Below are 20,554 nucleotides of genomic sequence, written 5' to 3'. Positions count from 1 at the left end.
TCTGAGTGTTATGTTGGCTCAGGGTGCGAGAACGCTAAAACACCTTCTTCCGCGATTACCCTCGAGGACGTAGCCTCGTTGCTAGGAAACCACACGTCTGGGTCCAGGATTACGTTGGTCCCGATGACGTCATGGCGCTAGGAGGCGTGCCATATTATGTTGCTAAGCGACCTGTTACCAGGCTTCTCGATTCCATCGCAACTGAGGTGTTTTTTCATCCAAGCCGCCATGCAGTGTATCACAATACGCCGTTAATCGGCTTGTTTGCATTTGGCTTGAAAAATTGAACTTTTTATTTTCGAATGGACCTGGGAGAGCATTATTATGGATTAACAATGTACAACAGGGGCAGGGATTAGATGATAACATAGTTGATACATGTCATGGGTTGGTAATGCATGGTCACATAATCCTGTGAGTGTATAATACAAATACAGATCAAAACACATTCTTATACATTTCCCTTAAATTTGGTTACAGTTGTCCCATCTGCCTCGCTGTTTCCTCTCTTTCATTCAAACCCTGCTGTACACTGTTTAGAGAATGTATCCACCTGCATTCTTTATAGTTCATTGCCTTTGTTAGTGAACCTCCTCTAGCGCCTGTCGTTACCTTTTCTAAAACTCTCCACTCAAGTTCCCCTGGTTTGTGTTTGTGGGTGTTGTAATGCTCCACAAGTGGAGCCCCAGTGGTGTTGCATCTAAGTCTGCTCATGTGCTGTAGAATTCTCGTTTTGGCTTTTTGCATCGTCTGACCCACATACAGCAACCCACAGGGACAAGTAATGGTGTATATAACGTGGGAGCTGTTGCAATTGGTGAAGTGGGGTAATCTATATGTTTTGGAGTTGTAGGTGAAGCTTGATACTTCTTGGCACAGATCGCAGGCTTTACAGCTCCCACACTTGTGGTGCCCAACTACCGGTGGCAAATTCAGCATGCTCCTCAGGTCTGGCTGTTGAGGTGGGTCTAGGAATGCCCTGATCACTGTGTCCTTAATGTTTCTTCCTCTTTTAAATGCAAACAGCGGTTGCTCTTCTATCTGCAATTCCGCTGCTACAAGGTTCCAGTATCTTTTTATAATCTTTTTGATGTCCGTACTTCTTGTATTGTATGTGGTTACACACACCAAACTCCTTGTTTCATCTGTTCTCTCCTTAGTTTCAAGTAGTTGCTCCCGTGGTTGATACCATGTACGTTTTTTCGCACGTTTGAGTTATCCCGATGGGTATCCCCGTTTCTTTAGTCGCAAGGTCAAGTCATCTGCCTCACGAAAAAAGTCTTTTCTCTGGTAGCAATTCCTTCTTAGCCTCAGATATTGCCCTTGGGGCAACTTGTCCCCAGGTTCCTTGGATGATGGGATCCGTACATCAAAAGCGTATTCCTTTCCATGGGTTTACGATATAAATCTGTGTATAAATGACCATTTTCAGCTTTAAATGTGAGGTCCAGGAAGTCGATGGAGCCTGGGTCATAGGCCATTGTGAACTGAATGTCGTCGCTTCTGCTATTCAGCCAAGCGTGGAATTCTTTGAGGTCTGCTTCATTCCCCGACCAGATCATCAACACATCATCGATGTATCTCTTCCATACATCGATTTTGTCCAAGTACGGATTACGTAGGTCGTATAGGTGTTCCTCTTCGTAGTGGTCCATAAATATATTGGCCAGACTTGGGGCATAGGTAGCGCCCATATCGACTCCTTTACACTGAAAATAGAATTGGTTTTTAAATACAAAGAAGTTCTTCCTCATTGCTATTTCCAGGATGTTAATCAGGAAGTTAGTCGGGATCCAATGCGGTCTTTCCCTTTAATCAAGTGTGATCTTGATGACTTTTATCGCGGTTGTTTGGGGAATTGACGTGTATAAGGATGACACGTCTAGTGTCACCAGCATCTGCTTCTTGCCATCAAAAGGTTGGCCTTCTAGTAGCTGGATGATGTGCATCCTGGCACGTACATAAGAATTTGTTAGTGGCACCCAGGGCTGCAGAAAGTGATCTATGAACTTATTTAGAGGCTCTAAGATCGAGCCACAGCCTGATACTATGGGCCTACCAGGTGGTTTATCCAGCCTTTTGTGCACTTTCGGTAGGGCATATATTGTCGGAATCCTGGGTTCCTGTTGGTTGAGAAAATCATGTTCATGCTGGCTCAAGAAGCCGTCAACCATCAAGGCACCTTCTACAGCGAAAAGAAAGGCTGAAAGTCTCGAAACACAAGTCTGAGATCGAGAAGAAGAGGAAAAGGCTCAAAGGCGAAATGGGCAGCATTTAACAGCGAAAGAAGGATTTCGATGAAAGCTTCAAACAATTCAAGATACCACCAAAGACCTTGGCGCAAATCAAGAAAAAAGTTGAGGATTTGAAGCATCCTTTGACCCCCAAACCTCTAGAGGAACAGGAAGAAGAGTTATTTTTCAAGGAAGAACAAAATTGCATAGGATCAGAAACCTCTGAGGTCCAAGAGCTACCTTGATACAGAGTCCTCAGAGGAAGCTGTCGACACCAGACGATATTGGTATGTATAACCAAGTCATTAAAAAGGCAGCAGATACACATGGAGTACAACTTAAGGAAGAAGACCTTCAGTAATGTTTTTTGTTGGAAACTCTAATGCCTACACCATCAAGGAACCAATGCCTTCCTATGCTACCAAGTGTGCTAGACCAGGGAAAGGAGGCATTTAAAGAGCCTGCCACATGTAAGACAGTGCCGTCTAGAGAGAAGAAAAAATACAAACACTCCTTCAAAGATCCTAATTACATCAACGGGTTGGTGACTGTTGACTCCATAGCCGCTACGGCCAGCAAGAGGGCTAATGTACCAAGACTAACTACTGGGCTACAAACCGATAAGGAAAGCAAAAGAATGGACCTTGTATGGCGAACCAAGGGCGCATCGCTGATTCTAATGCTTTGCTCAACCGACACACATATCTGCACTGGGAGAACATAGGTGAGCTACTAACTCACCTACCAGAACAACACCATAACAGAGCAAGGCTCTTAGTAGAGGATGGGACGAATATAGCAAATACCTGCTTAAAATCAGCCCTAGTTGCCGCAGAAACATCAAGCAGGCAAATGATAGATATCACAGAAATAAGACATGCATGGGTATGAATCTCTGCATTCAACCTAGATGTGCAGAACAACATACTGAATTCGCCTTTAAATGGGAAAGAGCTCTTTGGAAGCATGGTGGACGGCACGCTAAACCAATTAAAAAAGGACGAGACAGCAAGATCTATGGAGGCTCTACAATTCAATGGTGGCATGCATAGAGGAACCACCCCCTCAAGAAGGCCAGAGCGAACCATCACCCCACAACCTCACATCAAATATATCAACAAGCTTACCCAGGGGGAAACCAAATGCAACAACAGATAGTAACGAGGTTGGCAATATCAGCAAGGAAAAGTCCTCTCGAAGAGGCCTTCCGCAAAGGGGAAACGGGGGAGGGGAGTGGCAAAATAACCAAATAAATGCACTCCAAACACAATACACACCCCAGAAAGATCAGGGAGTGTGCCAGCAAAGGGAGCAAGACGACAAAAGATAAACACAAACAACCAGTTCCTCCATCATTCTACACCAGTAGGAGGCAGACTAAAAATCTTCCTCCACAAATGGGATGAGATCAATTCAGACAAATGGATCTTGAACATAATACAGTATGGTTACTGCATGCAACTACTCAAACCACTTCCAAACAGAGGCCCAAGGAGGAAGGTACATTTCAAAGGGGAAACTACTCCGCTACTCGAAGTATAAGAATTTCAGGCAAAGAGAGATATTTCGCTAGTGTCACACAAAGAAATAAACCAGGGAAATTACTCCACATTCTTCCTAATTCCAAAGATAGATTGAATGCTGCCTCCTCCTATCTTAGATCTAGGGGTTCTCAACAAATGTATAAAGACTTAAAGATTCAAGATGACACCCCTGCAGGAGGGGGTACCTTGGATTAGATCACTAATTTTCTTCAAGAGCCGTCCTTTCAAGTTTTCCAGCGGCCTTTCAAATCAGCGGTCCGATCCCTGTTTAATGTCTACATGCACCCTTTAGCGGATGTAGTAGCTAAACAGGGGGTGAAGCTAGTTTCCTATGCTGATGATAATCAGCTGATTATCACTCTGGAACAGAATAAAGCTTAGGCCGCTCCTAAGCTCAGAGCAGGTCTAGTAGATCTGGCCAACTGGATGAAATCTAATTGTCTGTAATTAAATTCAGGTAAAACCAACATTTTGGTAGTAGGCAAACCATCTTCTATCAGGTCCCATGCTTGGTGGCCTCCTGAATTAGAGTTGGACCCAGTCCATAAATCTAAGATAAAAAACCTAGGGCTGTGGTTTGACACTACACTGTCTTTTGATAAACAAATCTCAGCTATGGCTGGCACGTGCTTTGGCATACAGAAAACTCTGCGTTAAATTCTAGATTTGCTACCACAGGTAGGGGGAAAACCATCACCCGGCTTTCCTGCTTGAACTACTGCAATGTTCTATATCTTGGAGCTACAAAAGGCAGACTGAGAATCTTTCAGCGAGTAGACAATACCACAGCCTGTATGTTACTTAACATCCCAAGACGCTCCCCTTTAGGGGTGGCTCTTGTAGAATGACGCTGGCTCACGGTGCAGGACAGAGTGACTTTTAAAGATCTATGCTTCTGTCATAGAATTTTAAATGACAAAGGCCATAGCTATCTGTTTCCATTAATTACACCTTATAGGCCTATTAGGAATCTTAAGTCTTCGGGTACTGCAAGGCTGATTATCCCGAAAGTGCAAAGAGTGTGGTTGGGAGGAAGATCATTTGGCTTTCTTACAGCAAAAATGTAGAACCAGCTGCCCCTGGATCTCAGGATGCAGCCCTCAGAAGTGCTGTTCTGTAGGAAGTTAAAAACGTGTTTTTTTTTTTTTTTTAGGATATCCCAGGCCAAGTAACGGTGATGCAGCTAATGTAGTCTTTGCTTACTGACGAGAGAAGAATTCTTAGCTCGGGGCACTCCTTTGGAGTAACCAGGTGCTTTATAAACTTCTAATTTAACTACAAAAAGGGGGTTACAAGGCTACAATAGGCTTAAAGGACGCATCTTTGCACATCCCTTTAAACAACAAACAAAAATCTCAAGATTTATGGTCAACAAGAGACACTACCAATTTAAAGTGCTAGCATTCGGTTTAAATTCAGCTTCATGGGTATTCACTAAGTGCCTGGTAGCAGTGGCCGCTTACCTCAGAAGGCAGGGAATCCATGTATACCTGTACTTAGATGACTGGCTAGTAAGGACAAACTCGTACAGAACCTACAAACAACACACACATCAGGTAGTGGAGACACCAGACACTCCCCCAGAGCCAGAACAGGAGAAGGTGTTCTTGGGAGCAAAAATAAGTGCAGTATTTGGGAAGGTGTCCCCAAGCGATAAACAGCCCTACTGAAGGAAGCACAACTATACCAGAAGGTACAAGCTCTGACAGTGGGGAAGCTGCTGGGCATGATGGCCTCATGCATTCATGTAATCCTTAACATTTGCCTACACATGAGACTGGCTTCAAGCACAATGATCACAAGCAACAGGGAGTTAGGAAAATGTAGTGGTTGTCATGCAAAGGATACAGGAGGAGAGAAAGCATGGTGGAACAAGACAAACATTGCAAGGGAGAACTTTTACACAACCAACTCCAAAGGTAACCATAACTACAGATGCCTCCCACACGGGAAGGGGTGGGGCGCTCACATGAACAACCTCAAAATAAGGGGAGTGTGGACAGAGCAGAATGCAATACAACACATCAACATCCTGGAATTAATAACGGTGGTCCTAGCCTTAAAAGCATTTCAGAAAGAGCTCGATGGGAGAACATTCTGATACAAACGGACAACACAACCACCATGCTTTACATTAACAAACATGTGGGAACACATTCAGTAGCACTCTAGCGCAGCAACTGTGGACATGAGCAATCCCACGGGAGATAAACATGGTAGCAATACACCTAACTGGGAAGGACAATGTAGAAGCGGACAGACTAAGCAGGCAAGCTTCTTGGTCCCATAAGAGGGAAGTGAATCAGAGCTCAAGATCTTTCACAAATGGCAACGCTTCGCATCCAGGCAACCTTACTAACAGTCCCTAGGGAGTGTGCAATGGATAGACTGGTCAGGGATATTTGCTTACACTTTTCCCCTGCTACCACTACTCCACAGGGTGATCAACAAATGCAAGTTCAGCCTCATGAAAAAGATTGTCATGGCCCCGTAATGGGCGAGACAGACCTGGGTCTCCGAAATAATGGAGATATCTCAAGGATCATTCTCAAATGCCCAAAGAGATGAGGCTTGTTAACAATGCAAAAGGGAAAGGCGCTCCACCCAGAACAGGAGACCTTAAGCCTTCCACCATGGCTCCTGAGGACATAGTTTTGGCACCAAAAGCTACCAGAAAGCACAATGGCAATCCTAAGAGAGGCAAGAAGGCAGACCACTAGGAAATGTTATTCGGCAAAATGGGAAAGATACTCTCTACGGTGCCTCAAAGTAGGACTTCTCAAAAAGAACACAAAAGAAAGGATCGTGAAAACGTACCTTAACACATCTACTGCACAGTAAGCTAACCTCCCCATTGCTAAAGATTCATTTTGCAGCAACTGTAACATGTACAAGGGGCCACACAGGGAAGAGCTTCTTCACTTCACAAGTGGTTAAGAGGATCCTAGAAGGAGCCAAATGTATCTAGCCCCCAACCCACCCCCACCAAAGAAAGTGCCTGCATCCACATTGAATCTAAATATGGTACTTGCTTAGCGGCTCAAATGGGGCTTTCAAGGCCATGCCGCAAATGCTCACACTAAAAACTGCCTTTTTAGTTGCAACAACATCACTATGTAGAGTAAGTAATTTGCAGGCACTAACATTACAGGAACCCTACCTCCAAAAACATAATGATAGAAGTGTCATGAGAACTGATCCATACTTCATGCCAAAGGTGGTCTCATAATTCCACATTAATCAAACCATACAGATACCAAGTTTCTTCCAAAATCCTAAGAATCTGGCTGAAAGAGCATTGCACACTCTAGATGCTAGGAAGAGCAGTGATGTATTACATTGAAAGAACGAAATAATACAGAAAGACCAAACTCTTTGTATCATTTGCAAACAGTAACCAAGAACACAATTGCAAGATGGATAGCACAAACCATACATTTGTGTCACTAACAGGCAGGAGAAATGTAACAGAGGGCCCCACTGGCTCATTCAGCAAGAAAGAAAGGAGCTATTGCCTTTCTAGCCAACACACCACTTCAAGACATTTGCATGGCAGCAACATGGTCTTCAGTGCACACCTTCACAAAGCACTACTCAGTGGACATTCAAATGAATAAGGAAGTACACAAAGGGTCTTGCAACATCTATTCACAAACCAACGCTCCTCTTTGAGCCAGCCACCACAGTACTAACAAACCACTACAAAATCTATGTACAGGATGTGAATTCAGAAAAGATTCGCGCTGCAAAACGTATAGCTTCTTACCTGTTGGTGAAGTTTTGCAGCTGGAATATGTTTTTGGATTCACTAGCGAAACCACCCTAGATGAGAGAGAGGAGGAAAAGAAATAGAAAAAAAAATCCAAACATGGTGACCAAAGGTGGGAGCACGAGAATGTCATAAGGGGACACCAAATGGTGGTACGTCGACGCCCACCAACGTAGGAAAAAAAAAAAGGGAAATATAACTATTCTGGACCCAACCACTAAATGGCGGACTAATGCTCAGCATGTGAATCCAGAAAATTCTTCAAGCTGCAAAACTACACTGACCAGTAAGAAACTATACGTTATTTCCCATATGAAGCTCAATGGCGAGAAGACAGAAGTCCTCATCAAAACCCCTTCTGCATGGGACAGCACCTGGTGGCTGACCGCCCTCGGAAGCCCACCTAGCCCCTCAGACCACGCCAAGAGCCTCGGCATCATACTCAACTCATCACTCGCCATGAACTGACAGGTCAACGCCACCACCTCCAGCTGCTTCAATACCATCTGCATCCTCCGCAAGACCTTCAAGTGGATCCGCCCTGAGTCAAGGAAGACAGTCACCCACGCACTCATCACCAGCAGACTGGACTATGGAAACGCACTCTACGCCAGCATCAATAAGTCCCTACTCTGCAAACTCCAGACAATACAGAACACTGCTGCCAGACTCTTCCTCAGCATCCCCCACACAAACATATCAGTCAACACCTACGAAGTCTCCACTGGCTCCCCATGGAGAAAAGTTACTTTCAAAAACCTCACTCACGCCTACATAACAATGGACCCAAATACCTCAACAACACAATCACCTTCCACGTACCCAAAAGCAACCTCCGACCTTCCAACCTCGCACTGGCCGAAACCCCGTGCATCCACAGAGCCAGAGCAGGCAGGAGATCCTTCTCTCACATTGCAACCAGGACCTGGAATAAGCTACCAGCAGACATTGGAGGTGCCACCTCCCTGAACACCTTCAGGAAGACCCTCCAGACCTGGCTCTTCGGCTAAACAGATCTGCACATTCCTCTCCTCCTCCCACCTCCCCCCCCCCCTACCCTCCAATCCCTCAGCGCCTTGAGACCCTTACGAGTCAGTAGCGCGCTTACAATTCCCTGATTGATATACGGGGAGCTTTAAACATTTTGCTATGTCGTAATACAGTTATTAGTCCTATTGTGGCCACAGTTTTATCCCATTCATGAAACTGGGCTAAAGCTCCTCTCATGTATGATGGCCTTCCACCGGTGAGATCAGTGCAGAGAGTTCATGAAATATAGGCTGTCATGATTCAAGAGCATTTGCTCCAATTTAGCAGTGACAGGGTGACTTTGAGCACTAACCTGACGTTTATGCCTAAAGTGCCTTCAGACTAAATATGTATTGCTTGTTATTCTTGATTCAAGCACGTGAATCCATGAAGGATCCAGCACTGGAAAAAAAGGTACCTCTGCTTGTCATTCTTCATATTAGCACCTTTAATATATTTACATGTAGCCCCATCCTCCTTGCCATATACATCTCTCATTCCTTTCCACAAGTGCCGGTCTGAAGGATGGTGGCGTCTAAGGTTGTGTTCTTCAACATGATTGGCTGAAGTTTGGTTCTTTCAAAATTATGTGTGTTATATTCAGGAAGCAAAAGACAGAGATGATGGACGGAATACAGAGCAAATCAAACATTCACCCCAGTCTAAAGATCTTTGTTAAATCCATCGTTCTCCAGTATTAGGGGTGTCTTTCATAGATTCACATGCTTGAATATCCCCCGTCGTCGAAGTGGGAGTCCCACGGTACATAAAATAGCAGTATATATGCATGTATACATGAAAAATATAACTAATAAAAATATACATACATATAGTGCAGTAAATTGTAAATTCCAAAAGTACCATAGAACACAATAGGCCCATTGAAAAGCCTAAGGGAGAACTCACTTTAGTAGCATATCAGAGTCATTATGTGTTGGATCACATTCCAGCCAATCAGGCTGTAGCCTCCTCTAGAACCTTCTCCTCAGAAGCCCAAGTCCTCAGATTTTCTACCGCACGTCGTGTGAAGGGAGTCTCCCTGAGCTCTGCTCAGTTTTCTTCAACTTTACCTGTTTTTTCTTCAAGAAAATGTCTTCAAACAAGAAATCTCTGTTTAAAGCCTGCCCTTCATGTGGTAAACTGCGCCTTTTCCACGAGGATCCACACAGTAAATGCATTTACTGTCTCTACCCAGACCATGAGGTGAAAAACTGTAAGTACTGTCGTACTTTCCCTCCTAAGACTCTGAGAGATAGAGAGGCCCGTCTCCTTCTGTGGCTACAGAAGTTGAGAACTTCGGAGTCTGTGGTTTCTGATGTGGAGAGCCTGTCATCTTTTGCTTCAAAGTCCTCTCAGAAGCGTGGGTCTGAGACCGAGGCTCCTTCTCCTTTTCTCAAGAAGAGTAGACTGTTGGAGTCCTCTAAGATTGTCTCCCCACAGGATTCGCTTCAGGGCACGTCTACGGGACCTGGTTCTCTGACGTCTGCGCCCAAAGCCTTACCTACCAGTAAGAAATCTGGTTTTGGCTCGTCGACGGGCTCGTCGTCGCGCCCGTCGACGTCTTCAGCGTCGACGAAATCCATTTCTACCACCTCCACGTCGACGACGACATGTTCCATGTCCACCGGCGCTACGTCGACGACGACCACCTCGTCGACGGCGACCTCGAAGGTGAGACCCATCTCTTCAGTGGTGAAGATCTCGTCGACGACCGGCAAGGATAGACCGTCGACGACGAAGCCGTCGACGCATACACCGTCGACGAAAACCAAGCCTCCACTCAGCGCCCCGTCGACGACGAAGCCGTCGACGCACCCTTCGTCGGCGCATCCATCGTCGACGAAGACCAAGCCTCCACCCAGCACCCCGTCGACGGGCCCGTCGACGGTGCCCCCGTCGACGACGTCTTTGTCGGCCAGCATTACTTCATCGACAGCCTCGTCGACGACTCTCATATCGTCGACGCCTTCGCCGTCGACGGCGAAAGCTCCACTTTCGTCGGCGAACAAAGCCCCGCTCCCGTCGACGGGCTCGTCGACGGGCAAGGAATCCTCGTCGACGAAGAAAATCCCGTCCAAATCGCCTCAGGGCGTTGCTGACGGTGCCGCATTTACGCCAACGGGCTCGTTGGCGTCGCACCAACCTCTACCGAAGACGGCTTCCATCTACACAGTGGTTACTGCTTCTTCTTTGCGGACCATACCACTCATCCAACTGAGTCCTGTGAGGAGTGGTGCTCGTCTTCCAGACAAATTATTCCAGTCTGCTGGGGAAGAATCCGGAAACGATTCGGAAGTGGAAGGATTATTTAAACAGGCAACAAGTCCTTCGGATTTGAACATTAAGTGCCAGGAATATAGTGACGAGGGTGAGGTGTTGGACAATGTCGAAGATGGGACTGAATTGTTTCCTGTTGATACGTCCGAACCGGTGCCTTCAGAGCCTGTTACCCAGATACCTCTGTCCTTGGTGATGAACCTTCAGCACATGCTGGATGATTATAACCGCAGGTTTCCTTCTTCTACTCCTGCTTCTCCAGCACCACTGCCTCCTCCGCAGCCTCAACCTCACCTTCCTCAGGCACCTACACCAGTTTCACCGGCTTCACCGGATGGTACTCGCCCTGACACTGGAGATGAGGATCCGGATCCTCACAACACAGATGACGACGACAATGACGCCGACATGGCTGAGTGGGACGATTATAGGGCTCAAACACCTTCCACTCCGCCCACCTCACCTCTACATTCGCCCCCAGTGGACATGGCACATTTCCACAATTTGATGATCCGGGCTACAAAACGGTTTCATCTCAAAGTCGAACAACAACAGCACGAAAGTGATTGCTTTCTATACGACTTTAAAGACATCTCACAGAGGCAATCCCACACTATTCCAATCGTGGAATATATTTGGAAGGAAGGCCTTAAATTGATGGAACGTCCCAATTCTGTTCCTGCGGTCTTACCCAGATTAGACAGGAAATACAAAGCACCGGCGTCTTCTCCGGCCTGCTTAGTGTCTCAACCGAAGGCAGATTCGGTAATTACTCAGGCTGCGCAAAAGAGATCGCGCAATCCTGCTACGCCACTCACGTCTCCTCCTGATCAGGAAGGCCGCAAATTGGATTCCATTGGAAAAAAAATTCACGACCATGGCGGCTACTACAGTGAGGGCGGCGAACACTCTGGCTATACTGGGCCGTTATGACCGCCAGATGTGGTCCGAGATTGCTGCATTGATTCCTCAGCTGCCTGAGGCAATCCGGACAGAAGCACAAGCGATTATCCACGAGGGAGAGTTGATTTCTTCCGAAATCATTGAGTGTGCACTCGATATTTCCTCCACGGGATTTCGACAATTGGCGGGGGCTGCAGTCTTGAGGCGTCAAGGCTGGCTGCGCTCTACCACTTTCCGTCCTGAAGTACAGGCAAGAGTCCTAGATTTGCCTTATGACGGACAATTATTGTTTGGCAAACATGTGGATGATGCCCTTGAGGCAATAAAAAAGGACACTGACACTGCGAAATCCCTGGCGAGCCTACAATACAAAAAACGGCCTTTTCGGGGTGCACGGGGTAGAGGCGGAGGCTCCTCTACTTTTCGTGGCTCAAGTCAATATCGTTCATTCAACACCTACAACGATAACAGACAGCGGGGTGCCTATCAATCTCAAACTCGACAATCCACCTCCAGGCCTTACCAAAGGAAATCCACTTATAGAGGTGGATCAAACACCAAAAAGCAGTGACTGCCTCAGACCCTTCATTTTGCCGACCGTACATCTTGGAGGTCGCATCTCGAAATACTTTTACAAATGGTCTACAATCACCTCCGACCAATGGGTCCTGGACGTTATATCCAAAGGGCATACCCTGGAATTCACCAAATTTCCACCCAATCATCCACCTTCGGGGCCACCACCCCCTCATTTCAAGGACCTTCTGGCCCAGGTGAATTTAATGATCAAAAAAGGAGCCATCGAACTAGTGCCGCAAGGTCAACGCGGCAAGGGGTTCTATTCCCGCTTTTTCTTGGTCAAGAAGAAATCGGGGGAATGGCGTCCAATATTGGATCTACGAGCTCTAAACAAATTTCTAATTTCAAAAACATTTCAGATGTTAACCCTGCTCCAAATTCTGAATTTTCTCAATCCAAGCGAGTTCTATTCCACAATCGACCTTCAGGACGCTTACTTCCATGTGCCAATCCACCCCAGACACAGGAAGTATCTCCGCTTCACGGTCGGACAGCTACACTTCCAATTCAAAGTCCTGCCATTCGGCCTCCGCTCGGCACCAAGGGTTTTTACCAAGATCTTGGCCCCTGTAGCTGCCTTCCTACGTCTCCAAGGTATCCAATTTTACCCATACCTGGACGACTGCCTCATCAAGGCAAGCACTTTTCACCAGACGGAGCAGCACACTCAAGTTTGCGTCTCCCTTTTCCACGCCTTGGGGCTTTCAATCAATTGCCAGAAGTCACACTTTCAACCTTCGCAACGGAGAAATTTTCTCGGAGCCTTGCTAGATTCTCGGCAGGGAAAAGTGTACGTTTCCCAGGAAAGACAGGACCGCATGTTAATGATGGTGCGCTCCCTCCAATCAAAACTGTCCGTTTCTGTCCGAATGTTCAAATCATTCCTTGGCATGGCATCCTCGTGCATCCACCTCATTCCAAATTGCAGATTGCACATGAGGACTCTCCAGGAGGAACTGGACAGGCAGTGGAAACAGGTGTCGGGGTCCTTCGAGGACAAGGTCCTTTTAACACCTCGCATACAGAAAGCGCTGGAGTGGTGGGCTCACCCTCCACACATATCTGCGGGCCGTTCATTCCAGGACGAACCCCCAACTCTGACGCTTACAACAGACGCGTCTCTCGAAGGCTGGGGAGCGCATCTCGACGGCATGTCTGTGAAAGGGAAGTGGACAGCAATCCAACGAACTTGGCACATCAATCGTCTGGAACTCTTGGCGATTTTCTTAGCCCTCAAATCTTTCCAGAGGTTAGTGCGGGGACACACTTTGCTGGTGAGGACGGACAACACCACCAGCATGCACTACCTCAACAAGCAGGGCGGCACGAGGTCTCTTCCACTTTCTCAACTAGCACAAGAAATATGGGATTGGGCGATCCAACGTCAAATTCATCTCACAGCCATTCACGTGCCAGGCGTGGCCAATGTTCTGGCGGATTCACTCAGCCGAGCGTCATCAGACAATCACGAGTGGGAACTCAATCAGCCCACGGTCGAGTACATCTTCCGGCGGTGGGGCCAGCCACGGATGGATCTTTTCGCGACTGCTGTCAACAAGAAATGCCCACGCTTTGCAAGTCGGCATCCCCACAGAGAGTCGAGCGGGAATGCATTTTCGATCGATTGGTCGAACGATTTCATCTATGCTTTCCCTCCACTTCCTCTGATCCCTCGTTTGTTACACAGGATGAGGTTCCAACCTTGTCGCATCATCCTGATCGCACCCAAGTGGCCGAGACGTCCATGGTTCACGGACCTGCTCCTCTTCTCGCAGTCCGATCCGTTGCCACTCCATCCTCTGCCGCACCTCCTCACGATGCAGCAGGGACAAATTTGTCATCCAGATCCAGCATACCTTCAACTCCATGCCTGGAACCTGAGTACAATGAATTTGCACGGTTGACTATTGACAAGGACTGCAGGGAGGTGTTAGCGCGGGCTCGCGCTCCCTCCACCATAAAAACGTACCAACTCAAGTGGAAACGTTTCTGTGTCTGGTGCCGCACCAAGGATTTGGACCCAATGACTGCAAAACCTGAACAAATTTTACCTTTCTTTTTATCCCTGGCAAAATCAGGTCTGTCCCACTCAACTCTTAAAGTGTTTCTGGCGGCGATTTCCCGTTTCCGCCATGATGGTTCCACATCTTTATGTTCTTCAAGGATCATTAAACAATTTTACAAGGGCCTTTTTAGGATGTTTCCACCTATCCGTCGCCCTCCGCCTGCCTGGCGTTTGAATTTGGTCTTGTCTCAACTACTTCTACCACCATTTGAACCTATTCACTCGGCAACTCTTAAATTTCTCACGTGGAAAGTTGCTCTTTTACTCGCCTTAACGTCCTCAAGACGTGTCAGTGACATCCAGGCGTTTACCATACAGCCTCCTTTCTTAAAATTCTCCAAAGAGGCTGTGACATTACGAACTAATCCTAAGTTCATCCCGAAGGTTCCCAGTGACTTTCATCTCAACGAACCTGTAATTCTGAAAACTTTCTTTCCTGCTCCGCAAACTCCAGCTGAGCGGTCATTGCATTCATTAGATTTGAAACGTTGTCTCAAATTCTACATTCAACGAACTGCACCTATCAGAAAATCTGATCAATTGTTTGTGGCATATGGTCCAACTTGCAAAGGACAACCTGTTACCAAGCAGACTATAACCAGGTGGATCTCCTCTACCATATCCTTCTGCCACCAACGGGCTGGAAAGCCCCTTCCTGCTCCTGTTCGAGCTCATTCAACTAGAGCAGTGTCTACTTCGGCTGCCCTTTTTGCGGGGGTACCCTTACGCCAGATCTGCAGAGCTGCTACTTGGTCGAGCAGCCATACTTTTACTAAGCACTACTGCCTGCAATCAACAGACGCCGCGGATGCGGCAGTGGGTCAAGCGGTGCTGCAGAATCTTTTCCAGTAAAGGTGAGCCTCTGTTGCTACCCACCTCCAGTCATAAAGGTTTTGTTTTCTAGTAATAATGTTTTGGTATTTATTGTTTATTACCATATATATTTACCTTCTTTGCTTGATGTATTACCTTTATGACTTATGTGATCATTTACTGCTTTCTACTCTATTCAAGCATGTGAATCTATGAAAGACACCCCTAATACTGGAGAAGAACTATAGTTACTTACCTGTAAACTGTGGTTCTCCAGTATTGGTGTCTTTCATAGATTCACATGCGACCCTCCCATCCTCCCCTCAGAGGCTCTCTTCTCCTCAGGCACTTTTACTTACTCTGTGCTACGAAAATCTGAGGACTTGGGCTTCTGAGGAGAAGGTTCTAGAGGAGGCTACAGCCTGATTGGCTGGAATGTGATCCAACACATAATGACTCTGATATGCTACTAAAGTGAGTTCTCCCTTAGGCTTTTCAATGGGCCTATTGTGTTCTATGGTACTTTTGGAATTTACAATTTACTGCACTATATGTATGTATATTTTTATTAGTTATATTTTTCATGTATACATGCATATATACTGCTATTTTATGTACCGTGGGACTCCCACTTCGACGACGGGGGATATTCAAGCATGTGAATCTATGAAAGACACCAATACTGGAGAACCACAGTTTACAGGTAAGTAACTATAGTTCTTCTTTTGCTCACCATGCCACCCCAGTTTAGACCCTGCAATATGCAAATCAGTCTTGACCCTGTGCACTATGGGAACAGTCCAGCCTGAACTGCCATGCCAGGTCCTTTCTGCACCGGAAGCAAGCATCCTGGTACCAGTTTCGGAGCAACACCCCTCATCAGCCAGGCTAGCTTGAATCCAGTGGCACAGTGAGGCTGGGACACAAGTCTGGGCATACCCAGCACACTTAGAGCGAGAAAGCAAAAGACACACAGATGATGGACGGAATGCAGAACAAATTAAACATTGAACTGGGATCAGTGTATGACATTGTTCTGCTTTCTGTCCATCCAGTGTTCTTTTTGCATTGGTCACCCCAAGTGGGACGGGTATGCCCAGACTTGGGTCCAGTGCTCTCTATGCCACTGGAGTCAAGCTAGTGTGGCTGATGAGGTGTAAAACCCAGAAACCGGTACTCAGATGCTTGATTTCGGTCCAGTGAGGACCTGGCCTGGCAGTTCGGGCTGGACTGTTTCAATAAGGAGTAGGGTCAAGACTGATTTGCATATGGATCAGTTCAAACTGGAATAGCATGGTGAGCAAAAAAAAACGATGAATTTAGAGCCAGATCTATGTACTGGGGCGAATGTATGACCTTGTTCTGCATTCTGTCCATTTTTTGCATTTGTTCTATTCAGGAGACATTGTTACAGCCTCCTGGCTACATTTAACATGGGACTGCTCTTGTGATATTACTGTGGATTTCTAAGCTCGACGACTGGGATTATTCAAGCCTTGTAAGTCTGTCACTGTAGAGATGTTTAGTTTCACATCTGCTCTTGCCATTTCTGTAAAGACTAACTAGGCATTCAAAGGAATGGACTTTGAAGGTAATTCTTAAAATGAGAAGTGTTTATTGCCTTCCGAATTCAGGCTTGTGCTATGTTTTCTTGGTGTGGGAGTCTTCAAAGTCTTGACTGAGTTAAACATTCTGTATTGTAGGATCTTCAACTCAGTCTTAAACATTAGAATAATTTCCCTATGTGTACCCTTGGAACACTTCATCTTAATGTAGTTGTGCACAGAATTATATTTGCAGGGTATAATTGTTCACATATCCATACGATGAAGAGCAACCTTCTAAGGCCTATCCAAGGCAAGATTTTCCAAAATTAGATTCCCTGAATCTAGAAAAGACCATTTGAAAACTGCTTTGGAGTATCTTGGGTGCAAAAGCCAGAAAACCTGTTTAAAATGTGCCACATAATAGGTTTGCATTGACAACTGGAATTAGAGTCCTGCTCTTTAGGGCTACAGCAGCGTTTACTACCTTTGGGCAGCCTAGTACATGACCCTTGGGTAGGTCGCTTCCCCACCGCTGCAGCTCCGCCTGCTCCTGACCGCTGTTCCTGATTTCTGCTGTTTCTCACCTCAGCTCGGTGCCGATTTCCCTGCGCAATCGCCTCCCTTGTCTGCCTGTACCCCTTGCCTTCTGTGCCCCCGTGTGCCTTCCCTCACCCCTTCTTTCTTCTGTACCCTGTATGAGTGGCTGCTAATGTACCATTTTTTTTCTTCTCCTGTTCCTTTTTCGCGAGCGTCACCGGGCTCGTTTTTCCCGCCGCTGCCTCCTGTGCGGCCCCGCCCCCTGCTTCCATTGGAACTCCTACCCTCCCGCCTCCCAGCTGACCCCTCCTACCCTCTTATGGCGGCCGCTGGCGCGCCGTAGGCAAGCCCGTCTGCGCCTGTCCACGCCTGGACTGCGCCCAGCGCCAGAACCCCTGGCCCCCACCGCGCCCAAAACTCCCGACTGAGATACGACTCCGCCTCCCTCAACGCCGGACGAATAGCCACCTGCTACCAAGCCCACCCGCAAGCGAACCCAGGGACCCTTCACCTGTCAAGCCTGCAAATACACATGCCTCCGAACCTGCAGACCACCCACCTGCCCGTGCAACAACAATAACCACCTCAAGTGCATCCTCCTTAACACACGATCTGTCCACAAACACGTCGTCGCACTTTGGGACCTCCTGGACACCACAGCACCAGACGTCGCCTTCATCACGGAAACCTGGATGAACGCCTCCTCGGCCCCAGACATCATTATAGCGATTCCCAACGGCTACAAGATCGCCCGGAAGGACCGCGTCAACCAAACCGGAGGAGGAATCGCCATCATCTACAGGAACACTATCAACAGCACGACCTTCACCGAAGACACACCCCTCACCGCCGAACACATTCACTTCCAGATTAACACCGACCCCAAAACCACCCTCGGAGGAACACTCATCTACAGACCCCCGGGCCCACGTGCACAATTCAGCGAAACCATGGCCGACTTTATCAGCCCACACGCCCTAGCCTCACCAGAATACATCCTCCTCAGGGACCTGAACTTCCACCTGGAGAAAAACGCCAACACCACCACCACCCTGCTCGACAGCCTCGCCAACCTCGGACTCCAGCAACTGGGAAGCACCCCCACACACCGCGCAGGCCACACCCTCGACCCCATCTTCTCCGCCAGCAACCACGTCTCCTTCAGCCACTCCTCCGAACTGCACTGGACCGACCACAGATGCGTCTACTTCACCTTCGAAAGGGATACCCACCACCATCGCACCCAACAAACCCCCCGCAGATGCTGGAGCAAAATCACCACCGACCAGCTCCTCTCAACACTCGGCCAGAACCCACCAGCCAACAGCTCTGACGCCAACAATGCAGCCCACAACCTCACTCAGTGGCTCACTAACTGCGCCGACAACCTCGCACCTCTCAAAAAAAACCCTAGCGGGACCAGCAACAGGAGAACCCCATGGTTCACTGATGCCCTCAAAGTTTCCAAGAAATCCTGCCGAACCCTCGAAAAAACCTGGCGCCAAGAACGAACCACAGAAAACATGACAACCCTTAAGAGCGCCACCCGTGAGCACCACCTGCTGATCTGCGCCACCAAAAGGACATCATTCAAAGAACGAATAGACAACAACACCCACAACAGCAAGGAACTCTTCAACATCATCAAAGAGCTCTCCAACCCCAGCGCCAACGACCTCACACCATCGCAAGAACTCTGCAACTCCCTCGCCACGTTCTTCCACCGAAAGATCGCGGACCTACACGACTGCTTTGGACCCCAGGCCCCGCCTTCTACCAACGAACAAATAGCCCCCTCCACCACCATCAGCTCCTGGACCCCCATCAACTCTGAAGAGACCACAAGCATCATGAACACCATCCCCTCCGGATCCCCCTCGGACCCCTGCCCCCACCTTGATGGACAACGGAGAAACAGCCGCCCTCATCCTCCTGGACCTCTCGGCAGCCTTCGACACCGTGTGCCATCACACCCTAATCACACGCCTCCGCTCCACTGGAATCCTAGGAAAGGCCTTGGACTTGGTCTTCTCGTTCCTCTCCGACAGAACCCAGAGAGTCCGCCTCCCTCCCTTCCGCTCAGAAGCCACCGAGATCATCTGCGGAGTACCCCAAGGATCCTCACTCAGCCCTACCCTCTTCAATATCTACATGAGCCCCCTCGCCGCCATCGCACGCAAACACAACATCAACATCATCTCCTATGCCGACGACACCCAGCTCATACTCTCCCTCACCAAAGACCCTGCCACCGCCAAAACCAACCTACAGGAAGGAATCAAAGACGTCGCGGAATGGATGAGGCTCAGCCGCCTTAAGCTGAACTCAGACAAAACGGAGGTCCTCATCCTCAGACAGTCCCCCTCCGCCTGGGACGACTTCTGGTGGCGCTGGGCACCGCACCGACCCCCACGGACCACGCACGCAACTTGGGGTTCATCCTGGACTCCCACCTCACGATGACCAAGCAAGTCAATGCCGTCTCGTCATCATGCTTCAACACCCTTCGAATGCTACGTAAGATCTTCCAGTGGATCCCCACCGAAACCAGAAAGACGGTTACCCATGCCCTTGTCACTAGCTGACTGGGCTACGGAAACACCCTTTACGCAGGAACCACCGCCAAGCTTCAGAAACAACTACACCCCTTACAGAACGCCTCCGAACACCTCATCCTCAACATTCCTCGCCACAGCCACATATCCGCCCACCTGAAAAACCTGCACTGGCTACCCATCAACAAGAGGATCACCTTCAGGCTCCTCATCCACGCACACAAAGCTATTCAAGACATGGGCCCCGAATACCTCAACAGCCGCCTCTCGTTCTACACGCCCTCCCGACAACTCCGCTCCGCCAGCCTCACCCTCGCCACCGTCCCATGGATCCGTAGAACCACTCAAGATAAGTACAGGCAGGAAGGTGGACAGCCTTTTATAAAAATTCCTATGATTCAGAGATAGAGCTATAAGTAAGTAACCGTTTCCTTTGCATGTTAGAATCTTTTCTGATGGTCGTTACAATGGAATAACAAGCTTTACATCAACTTCTCACTGCTGCTTTTGGGCAAAGAAATGGAAGTTATCTGAATGATTAAGCTTAATTCATAATGTTATGTTTCTACCTAAATCTTCAAATTTGTCAAAGTGGCTAGAGTCAGCTATTGTATCTAAGATCAGCCAAAGCTGTGAGATGATTACAGGCCTGCCATTGATTGGGACGACATGTGGCTGTCATCGTAGGAAAAGCTGAACATG

Source organism: Lissotriton helveticus, chromosome 7 (assembly GCF_964261635.1).
Source record: "Lissotriton helveticus chromosome 7, aLisHel1.1, whole genome shotgun sequence".
NCBI lineage: Eukaryota > Metazoa > Chordata > Amphibia > Caudata > Salamandridae > Lissotriton > Lissotriton helveticus.
Note: the sequence above shows the minus strand (reverse complement) of the source record.